This window comes from Amblyomma americanum, chromosome 1 (genome assembly GCF_052857255.1).
Source record: "Amblyomma americanum isolate KBUSLIRL-KWMA chromosome 1, ASM5285725v1, whole genome shotgun sequence".
NCBI classification, from domain to species: Eukaryota; Metazoa; Arthropoda; class Arachnida; order Ixodida; family Ixodidae; genus Amblyomma; species Amblyomma americanum.
In genome coordinates this window covers 215,029,127-215,047,375 of record NC_135497.1, presented here as the reverse complement: position 1 = coordinate 215,047,375, position 18,249 = coordinate 215,029,127, and the positions used below count along the sequence as shown (strand labels likewise).

General features: G+C 43.3%; 1 long non-coding RNA gene across 1 annotated transcript; it reads left to right on the top strand.

The window, feature by feature from the left end:
- The first annotated feature begins 204 nt into the window (after positions 1 to 204).
- LOC144095074 (uncharacterized) lies at positions 205 to 17,505 on the top strand. Its single transcript, XR_013306697.1, has 5 exons — positions 205 to 877; positions 2,001 to 2,086; positions 3,467 to 3,622; positions 6,320 to 6,592; positions 17,003 to 17,505. It is a non-coding gene; the product is annotated as an uncharacterized LOC144095074 (long non-coding RNA).
- Positions 17,506 to 18,249: the final 744 nt, after the last annotated feature.

Here is an 18,249-nt window from a genome sequence, read left to right as displayed (position 1 = left end):
CTCTCTATATTTAGGGGTACAGCCTCTGAATAGATCAGTAGCAGTTTGCTCTTGTCCTGTATTTTAGCGCAATTTCCCGTGGCTTCTACACACCGTTTCTCCTTCGTGCTCATGGCAGCCCAGCCGCCATCACCGTCATCAGCGTTAGCCGATGCAAGACAACATAATCCATGGCGATCCGTGGTTCATTGCGGACTGGCGCCATTCGAACTGAAAGTGTTCACCATAGGCGTCATTTTTTCATATTATGATCGTTTCTACATGCCTTCCATCATTTGAGTCCGACAGATCAAACGTGATGAGAGAAGTAACCGGCGAGCTCACTACGTTAATGTCATGACGAGTGCATTTTGCACCGATCGTGTCTTTCCTTCGACAATTCCTGCCAGCGGTATTGTTTCTGTCTTGGTCGGTGACTTTTTGCGTCTTACTCGAGAATGCTGCCAGGACCCGGAGGCCACCTAGCGCATGCTCAAACAGAGACTAGGAATATGTCACACGCGTTCCTCTGTTTTCGACCTGCTCAAGTAGCAGCGAAGTCCCGAAGACGGAGCAGATAGGCTGACGTTCAGCGCGACTTATCAGAGACTGCCCCGCGCTGAGCAAAAGGCTTGAAGGATTTGACAAAGCGGGAAGGGAGTGTACTGTGAACTGACATGGGGTACCAGACATTTGAACCGGACTCTCCAGAGCCAAGCATCTCCCTCGAGAGGGTACATACGTACTACATACATACATGTGCTAAGCCCGGAGTTTCCCGTCGACTGCGAGCTGCTCAGCTTCGGCGTTCGACTTCATTCCGACGTCGGGAGAGTCCGACGACGACGCTGCTGTGTGCAACACCGGAAGCGCCGCAGCGGAACAGCGCGAAATGCTGGTAACTGGTATATGCACGCAACCGCACGCAGCCATGTTGAAAAGTGAATTGAAATGCAGAGAAGCACTGTGGTGGCTCGACAGGTTGACGAGCTGTAAATGTTGGTGCGAGTTGGCAGCGAGTAGGCTGGGAAATAAACGATTGCAATCGTGCGCTGCTTATTACGAAAGCTTATTTGTCTAAAAGTGTGGCTTAAGCTCGCCACACATGACCTTCTGTGCAAATTGGCAATGGCGTAGCACATATATATCATATGTATACTCCATGATCGCTGTAGAGGGTAATTATGGTCATTTGTGATTAACCGATGTATGGTTCCTGGTACAATCGATATTGGGCTTTCATCATGCTTGAATCTAACTGTTATAATAGTTGATGCCACTTACATACATCAGAACTTGCAGCTCATACAGCATAGTTTTTTTTGCTTTGCATTGCATATCTGAGGTTCAAACTTTTCCTTAAAATTGTTAGCAACTGCAGAGGATTTTACCCTGGCACCTAGCTATCGAACCTGAACAAAGACTATGTTTTGCCAGTCCTGTAGGTGGCATCTTTGGTATGCATGTAGCATGACAGCATAGAACTCTTTATTAGTCTACCATCAATAATGTCTTCTGAATTAAAGGCCACATTTGGAGTAGTATGCTGGCAGGTTATATGTGATAAACCAGCTTTGCAGAAGCTTCTAGGAGTCTCCAACATTGTTTTCTTGCAAAGACAACTGCATTTTTAGTATCAATCTTGCATCACATGGTTCACCAGTGCCCACTCAGTATTCCTTTTGTCCAAATAGTATGCGCAGAATTAGATTCACCTTTTTGCATTCTGTTAGCTAGCTGTGTGTGTTCTGGTTGTGCTAATTATGCCATGCCTTAGTCGAGATCACCTTTTATCACATGCTCCTTTTTGAAGCAGTTTCATGGCTTTCTGAACGAACTGTGTGGAGTGCATGGCAGTTTGAACATTAGTCAGATGCCCAACAAATGTTGTGGTTTTCAGATCACATTAGGCGCAGTTTGGATTAAGGGAGCAATCACAACATGGCCCACTCCTTCTCTTGTGCGTGGGCGTGTTTCAGTAAATGAATTTTTGCAGTTTTCTTTTCGCTGCTGTTTTACAGGGACCATGAATTTAGAATCGCCTAACCATGGTGCTTCATGTGGCTACATGCAGGTGACATGGTACTGAATGATAGTCACTACTCTGGTGGGTATATCTTTTTTTTACCTGCTCTGTAAAATGGGACAAAAATACTTATATTATGGCCTTCCCACATTGCAGCGATCACAGCATAAATATACGGCAAGTTAGCATCTGCGGTAGCATTTCAGAAGTAACTGAATGGTCGATGTGGCTTTATTGTGCACTGCTGAGTCATTTTGATGTATACTGCCATTGGTGACTAGGAATACTCAGTTATCTGTTTCAATTTTTCGGCTTCTCAGAATGTGTATTGCAGGGATTTTCAGCCGTGATGTTCATGATTGTTGGACCCTGTGACACGCGCTTCTTCATTCAAGATGTTTTAACTTTTTCATAGGCTTTTAAAGGTGTACCACACAGTATACGAGCATTTTTTAACCCAGTACAGCTTTGCCAATATTTTTGAAAGCCGTACGAGAGATGTATTGAAGCATTCTTAATGACACTGTCAAAATACTTCCAGCATCTGCACTGCTTATCTGTTTTCATTGCTTTATTTGTGAATTTGAAAAAATAAAGCAGCTTTAGGCATTATTATTTATTCATACTGTAATCCTGGAGTTGGGAATTTAGCAGGGTGGGGATACAAACTAAGCAGTTTAACAAAACATACAAAACATTATTTCTGTAGTAGAGGCATAGATCTAGCCATAGCAAAGTGAAGAATCATTTGAACTGAATTTGAGACCATTGTTGGAGCTCTGTTTTCCTGCAGTACTGTTTTTGCTGCTTTGTAACTGTGACATGAATTAAGAATGCATGAGCCTTCCTGAGGCGTACCATCAGCATGCATGCAATCGCTGACAATTTTTGATAAATTTGGACAAGCAGTAGAACGCTTCTCACTGACATGGCGTGGCATGACTAAGCACTGATCTTAGCTGTTCCCGTTTCAAGGAAGTTGAAATGAAGAATTATGCGCCCTACATTATCATGTTTAGAGCAACATTATTTTTCTTTTCCTCAAACGTGATAATTTCACAGCTTAGAGGAAATAAAATTCCTAACCTTGGTGTTCTTCTATTTGAGCGTATTGTGTCATGCTAGAAGGGTTTAAAAGGTTGCAAATAGAGAACCGCCCTGGAATGGTTCGCAAAGCCCTCATCAATCATTACGTTAGTGAAATAATAAAGCGCCATTGCGAAATCAGAAGGGCATGCTGCCAGAGCTTCAGAAAACTTCAGGTAGGATTTGATGAGGCAGAAGTTTTGCCTTGGCACAATTGTCAAAGCTTGATGAATCTTCGTGGCTGCCATCTCTCTCAGGTCTTCACTACTATGTCAGAGTTGTTGCAGTTTTTGAGATTATTTTTTTAATGTGCTCTCCAATGTTGAGTTTCTCTCCAAATCTCATGTTGATTACATCTTACCACATTTTGTGCAGCTCTTGGAAATTCTGCTCATGGCAAGCCACTGAGTGGCTCTGACGGACGATAGATTTGTTTGTGGTACTTCTGACATGCTGTTCCTAATTCGGCTACATAGTTGGCGCCACATGTGGAACCAACTTCCATCACCCACTGCATCTTACAAGTGTACAGTGAGTATCAAAATTTTCTCCAGACTTTTTGGCTCACACCACCACTAGAGGATAAAGCACTAAGAGGATTAAGGCCAGTATGTGTGTGAGCAGTGCAACATAGTTTTGGAAACAGCAGCTACACTTTCTCTATGTATCCATTGCATGGTATCACTGTCGCATCCATATTGAGGTGTACACGTGTGAGTACCGCCTGTGCATATTTCAGTTGCAAGACACCTATGACATGAACGTGGCTAACTTGCATTGACAAAGCAGGTTATGTATGGTACTCAGTTGTACAGCCTAGATTGTAAACTGCACTTCTCTCATTGCCAAGATTTTCTTTTCATTTCGGTTCATCTTTGCAGCATTTCTTTCATATTTTAACCTAAACTACCAATTAATGCATGTTAAAATAGCAAGTTGGCAAGGAAAATTCAAATGGTATCTTTCTGGAGGCAGGTGGCGTGAGGCAAACACAAAGAGGAAAAGAACCCTGTACTTATCACAGGTAAAAAAATAAAAGATTTCATTAAGGCTGAAACACTTCATTGTGTGCAGAACATGGATGCTACAACAATAAATTAAAAGAATGCAAGAACATAGGCACAAAAACTTGTCCTAGCCAAGGAGATTTCTGACTGCAGCCAACAAGATGGATACATTTGAGAGCTAACAAGCGAAGTTCACCATGTGATCATTACGAGTTGAGCAAAACTAAAAATTCTTTGCTACCAATTCAGAGTTGGGCAGTTTTCTTAACATGTGCCACCTTTCTAACAGATTAAAAAAAGCTTCCATTGCCTCACAGGTGATCTGATCCCCAGTTTATAAATAGTATTCTTGTGTGTGCCCAGTGAAAGACGAGCGCTGTGCTGTGCACTGAGCCATCTTGAGTAAATCCTGGGACAGTAGGCCCAATGATTGTCAACCTTGGAGTCTTTCTAGGCACCGCTCTGCATCTGGAGGTCATCATGCTCGCACAACATAAGAGGTTGTGACACCGCTGCACACTTTTTGCACCTGCCTTTATGTGTTTCATGCTTTCTTCATCCATCTCTCTACCTTTTCCTTTTTTCGTCTTCTTTTTTTTTTCATGAATGCAATATAGCAAACTGTAACCTCATCCTGGTTAACTTTCATGCTTTGGCTTTCCATTTCTCTCCTATAGCTCTTTCAAGCACTATCGAACACTTACCTGACCAGCCCTGCCATCCATTGAGGGAATTCACATTACTCTGTCAGTAAGCTGAATGTTGTCTCAAACATCTGTTAACAAACTTTGTCATCTGATGAGTATATGCTTTGCCGTTAGAAAAAGATCCTGTAAATCACACAAATATGACACTGCATATCGGAACTTGCATGTTTCTTGCCACACCAGTCTTCCTTTGAACTCAGTATTCTTTCTGCTCTCTTTAGTAGAACAGCACAAATCTCAAATAATATTTTCGAATAAAAACTATGAATTTAGCTTGACAGCACCCTGCCAACTTTTGATCCTGTGGGAATTAAATGTGATATCTGATTTGCTGTAGTTTATTTTCTGAGCTTGCAGAAAACAGCAGCTGCCTCTCAGTTTTATTTCCTAACAAGGCATTGAAATTAAAATTAAAGTAGGTTTAGGCATTATTTCCCTAGTAAAGGTATAGGTCTAGTCATAGCAGAGTGAAGAATCATTTTAACTGAATTTGAGAGCATTGTTAGAGCTCTGTTTTCCTGCAGTATTGTTTTATCTCCTGATGATACTGATGGTGTAGAAGGAATAACTGGCTGCTGTTAGTTTGGATATTCATTTTGCCTGAAGTCAGCCATGGTCACTGAGCCATGCGATCGCGAAGTTACATTTGTCAATACTTTCCTGTCACAAAAATGTTTTGCAACAGCTCAGAAAAACCTTTTAAATCTGTTGTTTCCACCATAAATACACGACCTCTGCAATGGGCTCAAAACCATTGCAGGCGCTATGAAGTAGCCAATTGATGCAGCTGCAGACAATTGGCCATGATCTGCAGTGTTATGTAAAAGTTAAAAAATATAGTGCTTCATAACTTTCTGCAATCTTTTGAGGACTTTGGCCTTTACAAGATTTTGTTCTCGAGTGGATCTAATAACGTGAACTGCTTCCCCTACATTGCGTCCATTACAAACTTTGTTTCAGGAGTGGGCACTATTGTGATAAACAGTGTTAACAAATTATCACTCATTCAAACTGACACGCCCCTGATGGATTCTTTGTTTTTGACTATCTGGAAGTGAGCCTTTGTAAGATTTAAATAGTTCCTGCTAGGCTTGTGCAAATACTTGAGGTTTACGCTCAGATTAAAAAGTAACCTAATTTATATTATGCATTGTTACATAGTTATCAGAACTAAACTTTTGAATGACCTCTATCAGTTTGCAAAGAGTTTAAAAAGTGTGACAGGAGACGCTATAACCAAAGCTATATTGAAAACCTAATGTCTGAGACCTGGCCCGACTCCTTTCTTGAGATATAATTTGTAATGGCCAGCAGCACCTTTATTCTTATATGCCTGTGCTCGTGCCAGTTTCTTTTTGTGTATAAAGCCGCCCTTGAAGGTCTGGAATGCATATACTTCGAATTGATCTCAAGTGTGCTTAAGTCTTTCTTAAGTCTGCTTAAGTGTGCTTAAGTCTGGGCTTGAGAACAGCACCAGGATGCGGGTATCTAACCCGCTCTGCTTCTTCGTCCAGGTTACGGCATGGGCTGTCTTCAGCGTCGCGCCACGGTCGTCAGCTACCCTTGATATCAGCAAGCCGCCCTGCCACTTCAACGACACGTTTTATTCCGCATGGCCGCAAGACAGGCACCTTTTCATCGTCGTCCCTCCATCACATGAAAGGTCCGAATCAACAGCGACATGTTATGCTGTCTATATGAAGAGCTGGCCGGACCCCGGCGCCCTTAGTGGACATGAGAACAGCACCAGGATGCAGCTAGCTAATCCGACCTGCTTCTTCGTCCAGGTTAGTCCTGTTACTTTCCTGTACGCTAAAAAATCGATTGACGTGTGCCTGTTGCTGTTCCCACGCCCGAGAGCCTTGCTTTGTGTGTTGAGTGAATGTTTGGATATTGCAAACCAACTGCTAGCATTGTCCGGGGACGTCGAGCTCAACCCTGGGCCTAACACAAGGTACCAGACACAGGGCTATTTTTCTAACATCCAGTCTAAACAGTTGGAAGATATGTTTGAAATGGTAGAAACTGTGAGCACGCGAACTGCGAAAATGCAACTGGACCAAACCACTTTTATAAAGTCTGTTCATGAATTCAAAAAGTCCCAGCTGAAATTGGAAGAAAATTTGATCGAAATGAACAAACAACTAACGGATATTGAGTGCAGAACGGTTACCGTTGACGTATTCAAGAGGAAAATACAGGCTTTTCAGCAGTTAGTTCACCAACTTTCAAGTGAAAACGCTCAACTGCGGGCACGCCTTTCTGAGCTTGAAAACAGGCAGCGATGTGACAACGTTCTATTCTATGGCATACCTGACGCACAATCAGAGTCATGGGCCCAGTCAGGAGAAAAACTGGTCAGTGTTCTTTCATCCTGCTTGGCAGCTCCGTTCTCTGAAATTTTGATCGACAGAACACACAGGCTCGGTGGGTTCGCATCGGAAAAATGCAGACCACTTATTGCTGTATCGAGACGACGAACAGCACGAATTCAGGAAACAATGAATCTGGTTTATTGCAGTCCGTTCATTTATAGGGCCGTGGGGAGAGAAGGTAGGAGGTAACAAGGGAGAGGGGAAGGGAGCACGTTGCACTCGACGGGCTGTTGATAACACCTGATATGATACATACCCCCCCTTTTAATGTTCGTTATTTGCCATTGTTAATTTGTTGAAAGTTCATGTCGTAGGCTAACCACATGGGTGGCCTTGTGGGTCGCGTGGACCGCCTCGGCAGTGGAGGCTGTGCCGTCGCACCAGTGGCTGCAGGGTCCTGTGGCGATAATGGGACCTGCTGGGTTTCAGTTGGTTGGTTCTCAGCGGAGTTGGTGTCATCCGATAAGCTTGAAGCTAATCACTCCCTGGTCGTGAGCAAGTGCTGCCGGTAGCGCCGCAGAACGCTGTCATCGGCTTGGAACTAGGTAGGACCGCGGTCCGGCCGGTGCGATAACTTGACCTTTTCTTGCCCATGAGGACCCTCTTATGCGCACGACATCACCTTCTTCAAGGGGTGGTAGGTTCCGGTAGTAGTGTCGTGGCTGCTTGTGCTTGCTGACCGGGATGATCGGCTGCGGGTGGAAGCCCGGCAAGGGTGTACGAAAGCTCGTTCCTTGAAGCAGCTCTCCAGGCGACCGGCTGTCTTCCAAAGTACTTGTTTTGTAATTTAATATGCCAAGCCAAAAATCCTCATTTCCTTCGCTTGTCTTTTTAAGAATCCTTTTGATCACCTGTACACCCTTTTCCGCAAGGCCATTGGAGCGCGAAAATTGTGGGCTAGATGTCACGTGCTTAAAGTCACACAGTTTCGAAAAAAGTTCAAACTCGTGGGAAGAAAATTGCGGTCCGTTATCAGTGCAAACTTCTGATGGTAAGCCATATCTTGAAAACATTGCATTAAGTCTTCCGATGACAGTACACACACTGAGATCGGGCAACTTCTCGACGTCTGAAAAGTTTGACATCGCGTCATAAGCGCACAAATAATACTTTCCTCCATACCGAAATATATCGAAATATACCTAAATTCATTCCTTGACAGGAGTTCCGTTGTCGACTGCGTATTCCTCGATTTTTCAAAGGCGTTTGACAAGGTCTCTCATGAACTGCTTTTTTTTTAAACTAAGTAAACTTAACATTTACCCTAACATTCTTAGGTGCCTGCATTCGTTTCTTACTAATCGTTCACAATTTGTCACCGCTAATAACGCTTCCTCCTTCACTTCTCCAGTTGGATCTGGAGTGCCACAAGGCTTTGTTATAGGGCCTCTGCTTTTTCTTATATATACATCAATGACTTAACTGACAGCCTATGTTCAACAATAGATCTTTTTGCAGATGACTGCGTCATATACCGTGAAACTAACAGTGACTGATGTAACTCTTCAATCGAATATTAATCGTGCTTTTGAATGGACTAAGAAATGGAACATAGAACTAAACATCAAAAAATGCAAGTATATGCATGTTTCTCGTCATAACACCACATTATGTTCATATCATCTTAATAATAGTAGCCTTGAGTCTGCACCTTTTATAAATATATAAGTGTATTTATTTCCCATAATCTTTCTTGGAAAGTGCATATAGATCATGTAAGCAACAACGCTAACCGCATGCTGGGCTACATAAACCGTAACTTTATTCTTCTAGCTCCGCAAAATTGCTTCGCTACAAGTCTTTGGTTCGTACTGAACTGGAATATGCTGCATCCATCTGGGACACCTATCAAGAGACACTAATCTACCAAATCGAATCTGTACAGAACCATGCGGCCCGGTTCAATCTCTCGAATTATCACAGTAACTGTACTGTCACTGCCATGAAATCAAGCTTATCACTGCCACTACTGTCTCAACGTACAAATATATTCCACCTTTGTCTATTTCATAAGGTTTACTATGATAGCCCCATCCTTAAGAGAAAATTCATAACGCCACCTTGCTACGTTTCAGCTTGGATCGATCATCATCATAAAACTGGTATTCCTTCATGCCAAACAAATCACTTCTACAACTCATTCATTCTCAGCACATCGGCACAATGGAATCACCTTCCCGATCGGTCATCGAAATATGTGGCCGTTCTGCGTTTAAATCTGCTTTAACTACCCTGATTTTAATATAGTACATGGAAGTCTTGCACACTGCCATTTTTTATTCTTTTTCAGTTGATGCGGTGGTTCAAAGTTTTTCTTTTTTTCATTCCACAAATTCTGCTGCTTAAGTGCATGACAGTATATTTGAGCAACAGTTTTTTTCCTGCCTATTTGAAAAATTGCTTATGTTTTTTTTTGTATTTTGTAATTTTGTGCTAATAGCTGTTAATTTGCTTCATTGCATTGCTGTAATCTACTGATTTGCTTGAGCCATATTTTTGTTCACATTTTGTATTATTGGTGACTGCTGTTTTCTTTTCTTTTTTTGTCTATTGTACCCAACTCCCCTCTAATGCCTTTGGTCCCTGAGGGTACTGAAATAAATAAATAATACCTGTTATTTCCTGTATGTTTAGGGATTTTTATTTTTATGTAAGGCCCTGTTTCACCTGGTTTTTACATCCCAGGCAGATGTCATAAAGTTAAGTTTAGAGCCGATTCCTACCCAAAAAGGCATATTTAGATAATGTAACTTGCTACAGTGAAAACTTCAAGGCTCCATCTGGAAACTGAGAGGCATTCTGAAACCATTATAGACCACTGTTTTTAGTTATTTGTTGATTATTTGAAACCTATTTTAACGCTTGTTACCCAAAACATAGGTTCACCTCGGCAGAAGTTAGGAGCAATGAAGGCCTGGAGCTCAGGCACTGAATTGACATACTATTGGCATCATTATGTGAAGTGCCACCTATGCTAGTGACATCTTGCTTCAACCCAGTTCTGAGTTTCAAATGGTTGCTCTGTTGTAGAAGGAACATTATCATAGTGCACGTACAAAAGGAGCAAGTCTAGCAGAGGTGCAGAAATGCTACGCATGGCTATGACAGTGTACGAGAAAAACTAATTGTGAACATAAGAAAAAGGGAAATACCTGATTTAATAAATAGTCCCTCGGTGCACCCTGCCATTTATGGATTGTTCATAAATATGATATCTAACAGGGTAGCATTTTTGTCTCTCACAGGTGTTAGAGTGCTGAACGTTAATTATTTTTGCTGGGAAGAATACAAAAAAAGCCAGATTAGTAGTGCCAAGTGTTTCTTCAAATCCGTGTCATTTGCCCTGTTGCCTGGGTTGTCCACCCGCACATTCAGACACTGTTGTCAAAGCTTTGCTGTAAAGGTGTGCCTTAGGAGTGCTGTTACATGGAGGTTCACACGCTGGGTATCATTGCATAATTTTTTCAGCCAGCAATACATAAGGAGCATGGGAACAGGAAGTTTCCATGCTGTAGTGGAATACTTGCAGGATGATGACAGCATAGGTCCTACATCTGGCACCCAGCTTAATTTTCAAAAAGATTATTTGCTTGGACTAGAAGGACATGTGCAAATATTAGGCATTGTTTGGTAAGAAACACTGCAGAGCCCACAACGGGCACATTTATAGCGCGAATAGTTTTCTGCATGACTGTCTCTGTGATATTGGGTCTTGTCACACCGTGTGTGTGTGGTGATATGAATCATGTCTGTCTGTAGTGGTAAATATACTGCAGCCATGACGTAGTGGTTTGGATGCTCAGCTGGGATACGGGAGGTGGTTGGTTCGAAACCCACCGCCGGGCACCCACCGGTAAATATGGGTACAAGTATCCCCGGTCCCGGCACCTGGCTTTCGGCATTCTTCGGGGAGTACGCTTGGGAGAAGCTCTGCAAACCATGCTGTGCCCCCTTCTGGCCAAGGCCAGTTTCGAATGACCTCACAGCCTGTTAAAGGTGGTACCTTTCGGCCAACGCAGTTCAGATGTGTGCAAAGCCTCGATGCGCTGCTACTGGGCACAAGCACACCCTAACGCAACGTCTCCAGTGAGGACAGACAGCCTTCTCACACCTGCTGAGAAGGTGGCGACCGCAGTGTCAGTAGTTCAACTTCCCTTCACAGATACGGTGTCTCCACAACGACTCCCCTTGGGAAGTTGCATACACCGTCACCTGCTGTTCTGAGGAAGAACACACAACTCTCGCAAAGCCTTGATCTGTTGGCACACCGCAGCATCAGCAGCAGTGCTTTTAGTTTTGTCATTCACCTGTTTTACAAGATTCTTCATCATCGATGTCATTGATTATAAATTCTCTTCTAAGCACACATTGACTGCCTACCACTCCTCTTTCATACTGGCCTTTATAATGCCACCATATTGGGCCAATGGAGGTGCTCCCTCTATGTCCTTAAAATCGTCAGTATGCTGTAACTCAAATTAAGATGCCTGTGGTGATAATTCTTATCCATATATTTTCTCACGAAGGCCAATTTGTTAGTTACTTAACTCACAGCACTCAGCGACGGTGTTGTGTTTTCTGTTTAGGTGCGGTATTCCCTGATCTGAGTCCTGTGCAATATTTTTAAACTGACATCAAAACAGACAGCTGGCAATGTGCAGCCACCACCAACAGCTTTAGCCGATGTCACAGAGGCACTGTTCTAAGTTGCAGGCTTGCCATACTGACCGAATTTGTTAATTTTGGGATGTAATGGCTGCATCGATGAGACTGCAACTTCCTTAGGCCACATACCTTTTGATGATTAAGCTCAAAGCTTTTTCCTCCTGAAATCCTTCCTTCTGTAAGGCTTTATCAACATATTCCTTGTACTAGTCACAAAAATGGCAGGCTGTGGTATGACGGCACCAGGTGTGTATATTAGGCCTCCTCGATATGGCTGCACTTTTTGCATCAGTTCAGGCTGTGTTGCACTCTCGCACTCGATTTGTCAGGGCAGCTAGTGCCACCTGCACTTCAGCATTCAATTTGACGCAGTGCTGCACAAGTCCTTCTGCACTAACCTCCCCGCGAGTTGTCTTCTCGTGCAAGTCATGCAAGTAGTGCGAGGTGCTTGGCACGCTCCATAGCAGACAAGTAGCAGATGGCTCTGTGGCCATTCTTGTTAATGGCATTGAAAAGGCTGCATTTCCCATGCGAGACGACCATGGTGGCCGCATGCTGCACAACGGTGCGTTTATGAAAGAGACGGAAGGTGATGTTCTTTAATACATGAGTGACTGCAACGTTGGTGATGACTTGCTGCCACTCGTGCCTTTTTGCCTAGGTGGCTCCGTATCAGCATTCAGCACATGGCAGCATCAGCTGCACCTCTGCTTACAGTAGCTACTGGCTTTGAGATTGCCACTCAGCCCACGCCTCCGCCTCTTAGTCAGCCCACATCTTTGCCTGCCAGTCAGCTTCTGACAGTCACTCCGCCGCCACCATACGCCGACAGTGAACACGAGTTGTGTTGTTCGAATAAGTTGAAGCTCCAAGTTATCAGCCAACTATTCTGCTGACATTGGCGGACAACCGCAGACGCTTTTTGGGTATAACAGTGGCAGCCTGAACAACGCACACAAAGGTCTCAAGTGAGTCCGAATACTCTTTTGAAATTTCATTGTACCTCTTTTCTTTGCTACCACTCCAAACTTGATGACAGTCGACCTGTGCCACTTTGCACAATACAACAAAAAGGGTGGAGTCAAACTTTTCGTCACTGTCGGAATTGACAAGTTTTATGGCTGCTACCAAGAGATGCGCCACTTCGAAAAAAAATGCGCAGTGTCCAGCACTACTAGCACAATCCTGCACACATGACAAACCATGCAACAAATACTAACACATGGCTGCAGCAGACGAACACTTCTGCACTTTTGTGCTCAGTTTGGCCGCTGCATCGAGAGTGCTGCTGTCAGGCTACCCTTATGCTCCAAGAATTGTCACTGCACTGGCGTGGCACTTCTGTGAACTAGCGCGCAAAGTGCAGCGAAATCAAGGAGACCTGTTATGTTCATCAGTGCAACATCAAACACAGCTTACTTGAAAGGGATACAGCAATGAAAGCTTGCCTTGAGTGGTATAGTTTTCTATCATAACAGCTTCTCCAGCAGCACATGCCAGCAGGATTGCTTTCAACAGTTAGAGATCAGGTTTAGCCAAGAAATACGGCAGGATTTTCTCTTCATGCATACCACAGGCTAGATTATTGCAGAGAAAGCAGGCAAGCCAATCTTCAAACATGTGGCAAACCAATTATTAAAGTGCAGTGAGGTTATCTTGAACTAATTCATGAGGCAGCTGACCTCATATTTAAAACCAGGGATATTTTATTGTAACTGAGGGCTCCCTGAAAAAGTTTACATTGAGCTTGCTGATCATAACATGTAATGTAAGAATTTCTGCACAACAAAATCTCTGATGCTGCCTTGAGTGTGCAGAGCAAGCCCATCATCAAGACTGCATGTGCTGCAAAGCCAATTTGTTGTCACCTGACTTCGGTGCCATAGGCTTGGAAATAGAACTGGATAAATTCTGGATAGGCAAGCTGGACAAAAGGCTCAGCTGGAAAGAATTTGCCTGTTGTTTCGCGAAGCATCGGTGTTGCCACTGACGCAAAGCTGTACTGGGTTGAACCAGGACCTTCACCAGTACAGCCACTGCAAGCTAATGTTGCATGCTTGGGCTGATCTTATCCTCATTGCTAATGAATTCTTAACCTCTGATTCTTGGATTCGTGGAATCGGCAATGAACAAAGTACAGTCACAGAAGACTGTACTGATGGGAGACTAACTCGAAATTGGGAAAGAAGTAGGCTGGCGACCAGGTGGTAGGCGACTATGGGATAGGTTCCAGGAAAAGCAGGGGAGAGTTATTAGTGGAGTTCGCAGATAGAAATAATTTACAGGTCATGAATACCTTCTTCCACAAACAAGAGAACAGTAAGTGGACCTGGAAGAGCCCCAATGGTGAGGCTAAAAATGAAATAGACTTCATTTTATGCGCTCACCCTGGCATTGTGCACGATCTGGAGGTCATTGGAAAGGTGCTGTGTAGCGATCACAAAATGGTAAGGTCTCGAATTAGCCTAGATTTGAAGAGAGAATGGAAGAAACTAGTGAAGCGGAAGCCCATTAATGAGTTAGCAGTGAGAGGGCAAGTAGAGGAATTCAGGATTTCACTGCAGAATAGATGTTCAGCTTTAACTAAGGAATACGACTTAATGTTCAAACAATGAATGATAATCTCACTTCTATCATTACAGAGTCTGCCTTAGAAGTAGGTGGTAGGATGGTTCGACAGGCAAGCTATCTCAGGAGACGAAAGACCTGATTAAGAAACACCAAAGCATGAGGGCGTCTAGCCCTAGAGACAAAATAGAACTAGCAGAGCTATCGAAGTTAATAAATAATCGCAAGGGGGGGGGGGGGTGTAGCCGACATAAGGAAGTTTAATATGAAGAAAATTGAGCATGTAATAAAGAACGGATGCCTAAAAGCGACGAAAAGGAAACTAGTAATATGGATAAGATAGTTAAAGTAGCTGAAGTTCTACATAGATCTTTACAGTGGCCAATGTAATCAAGACGTTAATGAGAGAGGCAGTAGCAAACAGCAGTGTGTTATCCTGTCAGTAACAAAAGAGGAAATAAAGAAAGCCTTAGCAGCAATGCAAAGAGAAAAAGCAGCTGGTGAGGATCAAGTAACAGCAGGTCTGTTGAAGGATGAAAGGGAGTATGTGCTAGAAAACTAGCCACCCTGTATACGCAATGCCTTATGACCTCAACCATACCAGAAGCTTGGAAGAACGTTAGCATTCTCTTAATTCGTAAGAAATGAGACGCCAAGGACATTAAAAACTGGCCGTTGCCTACAAGGTATTTATTAAGGTAATCATTAATACAGTCAAGGCAACCTTAGATTTCAATCAACCAAATGATCAGGCAGGCTTTCGTAATGATATACCACAATAGATCATTTTACGCTATCAATCAGGTGATAGAGAAATGCGCAGAATAGAACCAACCCCTATACATAGCCTTTATTGATCACGAGAAACCATTTAACTCAGTGGAAACCTTAACAGTCATGCAGGCATTGCGGAATCAGGGTGTAGAAGAGCCTTATGTGAAAATACTGGAAGATGTCTATAGCAACTGCACAGCTACCATAGTCGTCTATAAAGTCTGCAATAAAATTCCAATAAGGAAGGGTTGCACAAATGATCTGGCCAGTGCTATTCACCGCCTGTGTACAGGAAGCATTCCGAGGCCTGAATTGGGAACAGTTCGGGATAAGAGTTAATGGAGAATACCTCAATAATCTGCGATTCGCTGATAACATTGCCTTGCGCAGTCACTCAGGAGATGAACTGCAAAGCATGATCAATCAGTTAGACAGGCAGAGCAGAACGGCGGGTCTAAGAATTAGCATGCAGAAAACTAAAGTAATGTTCAACAGTCTAGCAAGGGTATAGCAGTTCACAGTTGGTAGCGAGGTGCTGGAAGTGGTAAAGGAATATGTCTACTTAGGGCAGGTAGTGACTGCTGATCGGGATCATGAGATGGAAATAACTAGAATAAGAATGGGGTGGAGTGCACGTGGCAGGTTCTCTCGAATCATGAATGGCAGGTTACCAATATCCCTGAAGAGAAAAGTATACAACAGCTGTATCTTATTGGTTCTCACCTACGGGGCAGAAACGTGAAGGGTAACGAAACGGGTTCAGCTCAATTTAAGGACAACGCTGTGAGCTATGGAAAAGTGTATAGGTGTAACGTTAAGAGACCTGAAGCAGGATGTGTAGGTGAGGGAACAAACTCGGGTTAATGACATCCTAGTCGAAATCAAGCGGAAGAAATTGGCTTGGGTAGGGCGTGTAATGCGGAGCCAAGATAACCGCTGGTCCTTAAGCGTAACGGTGTGGATTCCAAAAGAAGGCAAGCATAGCATGGGACGGGAGAAAGTTAGGTGGGCAGATGAGATAAAACGTTTGCGGGCATACAATGGGCGAAGCTGATAAGGACAGGATTAATTGAAGAGACATGGGAGAGGCCTTTTCCCTGCAGTGGGCGTAGTCAGTGTCATGATAATGATGGTGATTCTTGGACAAAATTGTTTTTTTCAAAGTGAATGCATACATGAGCATGGAACTGCAGTTGCGCAATAATATCATGTAAGAAAGTGCAAGATAGTCAAATCCCATTAAACATTATGCACGTGCAAAGGTGAACTGGGAAGGAGTCGGAAGGCAGCTGATACAGAATTATGAGGTTTTTTTGGACTATGACGATGTTGGAAAAGGTTAATGGTGCTTCCAGGCACGCCATGGAGGATCATGTATACTGTAGTATACTATAAATAGTAGTGATTCCTCAGTAGAGAATGAGGTGCATTTGCTTTAGGTCACAGCAGCGCTGATGGTTCCTAAATAAGCCACCAATTCTTTATTTGCTCAGAGTGCAAACAGTGAGGATTGTAGTGGCCATCTCATGTAAAACAAAAGTCCTTGTTGAAGCATCACGGTCACTGATGCCAGCAATTTTTATTGTAACCATTATTTGGAGCTTAATGACTTGTTATCCAAAATTATTGAGTCACAATAGAATAAAAATTTGCTTTTTTTGTAGCTGCACTCATACTACAGGGAGAATCACTGTTAGGGTAGCTAATGTGGTAGGTAGTGACTGAAAGTGATCATGGAACCTTTGATAGGTGGTGTAGCTAGTGCATGCAGAATCATCAAGAATGCACTTAGCACAGAATTTCCTCTCCTTTCAGTTTTTGCTTTTGCAGGAGGGCAGAAAGCAAGGGGAGCAGGAGGGGACTCTTGCACCTAAGGAGCTTCACCGACACCTGCCTACTGAGCGTGTCAGCGACCTCTTGCCTGTAGAAGAAGCAGTGGTCACCATGCTGAGATTGTTTTCATCTGAGCTATGCTCATTTGAGACACACAGAAAAAAGTTGTGAATGCACATATGTCAAATCATCCAGAGCCTGGGTAGCTGAAGTGCAATTAGTACGAATGCTGTCACCCAACTAGAGATCTCGAGGACCTTCAGGCCTACGAATTCCGATGACATAAGGCAGTTCGAAGCAAATGTTCTGTCCATTGTGCTCAAGTGTTTGTTTTCTCCTCAAATGCATCGTGCAATGCTTGCGCGCATCTGCATGCCGTTGGCAGAGGCATAGTGTTCTTGGAGTTAAACAGGGTCTTTGGAACAACTCCAGAATTATTACGTTGTCATAACTCAACCCTTCATTAATAGTGTGAAGATTGTGGGAGCTTCTCTTCATCTTATAAAGCAGCGCAGTTCATATTTAATTATGTAGAGAAAGGGGCTATTTAGTCCTCAATCTAGCTTGCATATGGCGCATTAGGCTCAACAGAGAATGTAGGAGAAAGCAGAGTACAGGTGCAGGTAGTGTATATGCTATCCCTTCCTTCCCTTGTGATCCTGTTAAGTATTTCTTCGTAATCATTTTGAGTCTCATCTAATTTCATTTTGCACTGTCCAGTTTAGTGCCTATCAATTGTAAGCAAGTCAGGCTAGGTATCTAGGTTAAACTGGATGTGTGTTCCGTTATGAACATTTCACCCACGTGAGCACTGCCTTCGGAAAAATTTTACGTCTTTTGAGGAAAATTCACTTTTTCTCACCTGGTACCTGTGGTGTTACTATAGGGATTCGAATCATGCCAAGTGCAGTGCTAGAAGTGCAGCTCCAGATCAAGGGTATTGCCATGATTGCGAGGCCGCGCTTGGCACTTGAGGCAAATTTGAAATGTTTTAGATCGCAGCGAAAATGTGCTTGCCCCTTACTTTTTCATGATTTGCAATCAGAATGAAGCTCGCATAGGACAAAAACGCAGTGTAGAACAGTGTGGGCACAATGTGTTATGGGTAGGAATGCTTCAGAAAGGGTTGAAAGGGCTCAGGATGCCTGTCACTCAGTAAGGCAGAATGGCCCGTCTTGGAGTGCTGCATTTGAAAGCCTTCCGTGCAAGAGGGTGCAGGGTAAAAAGAT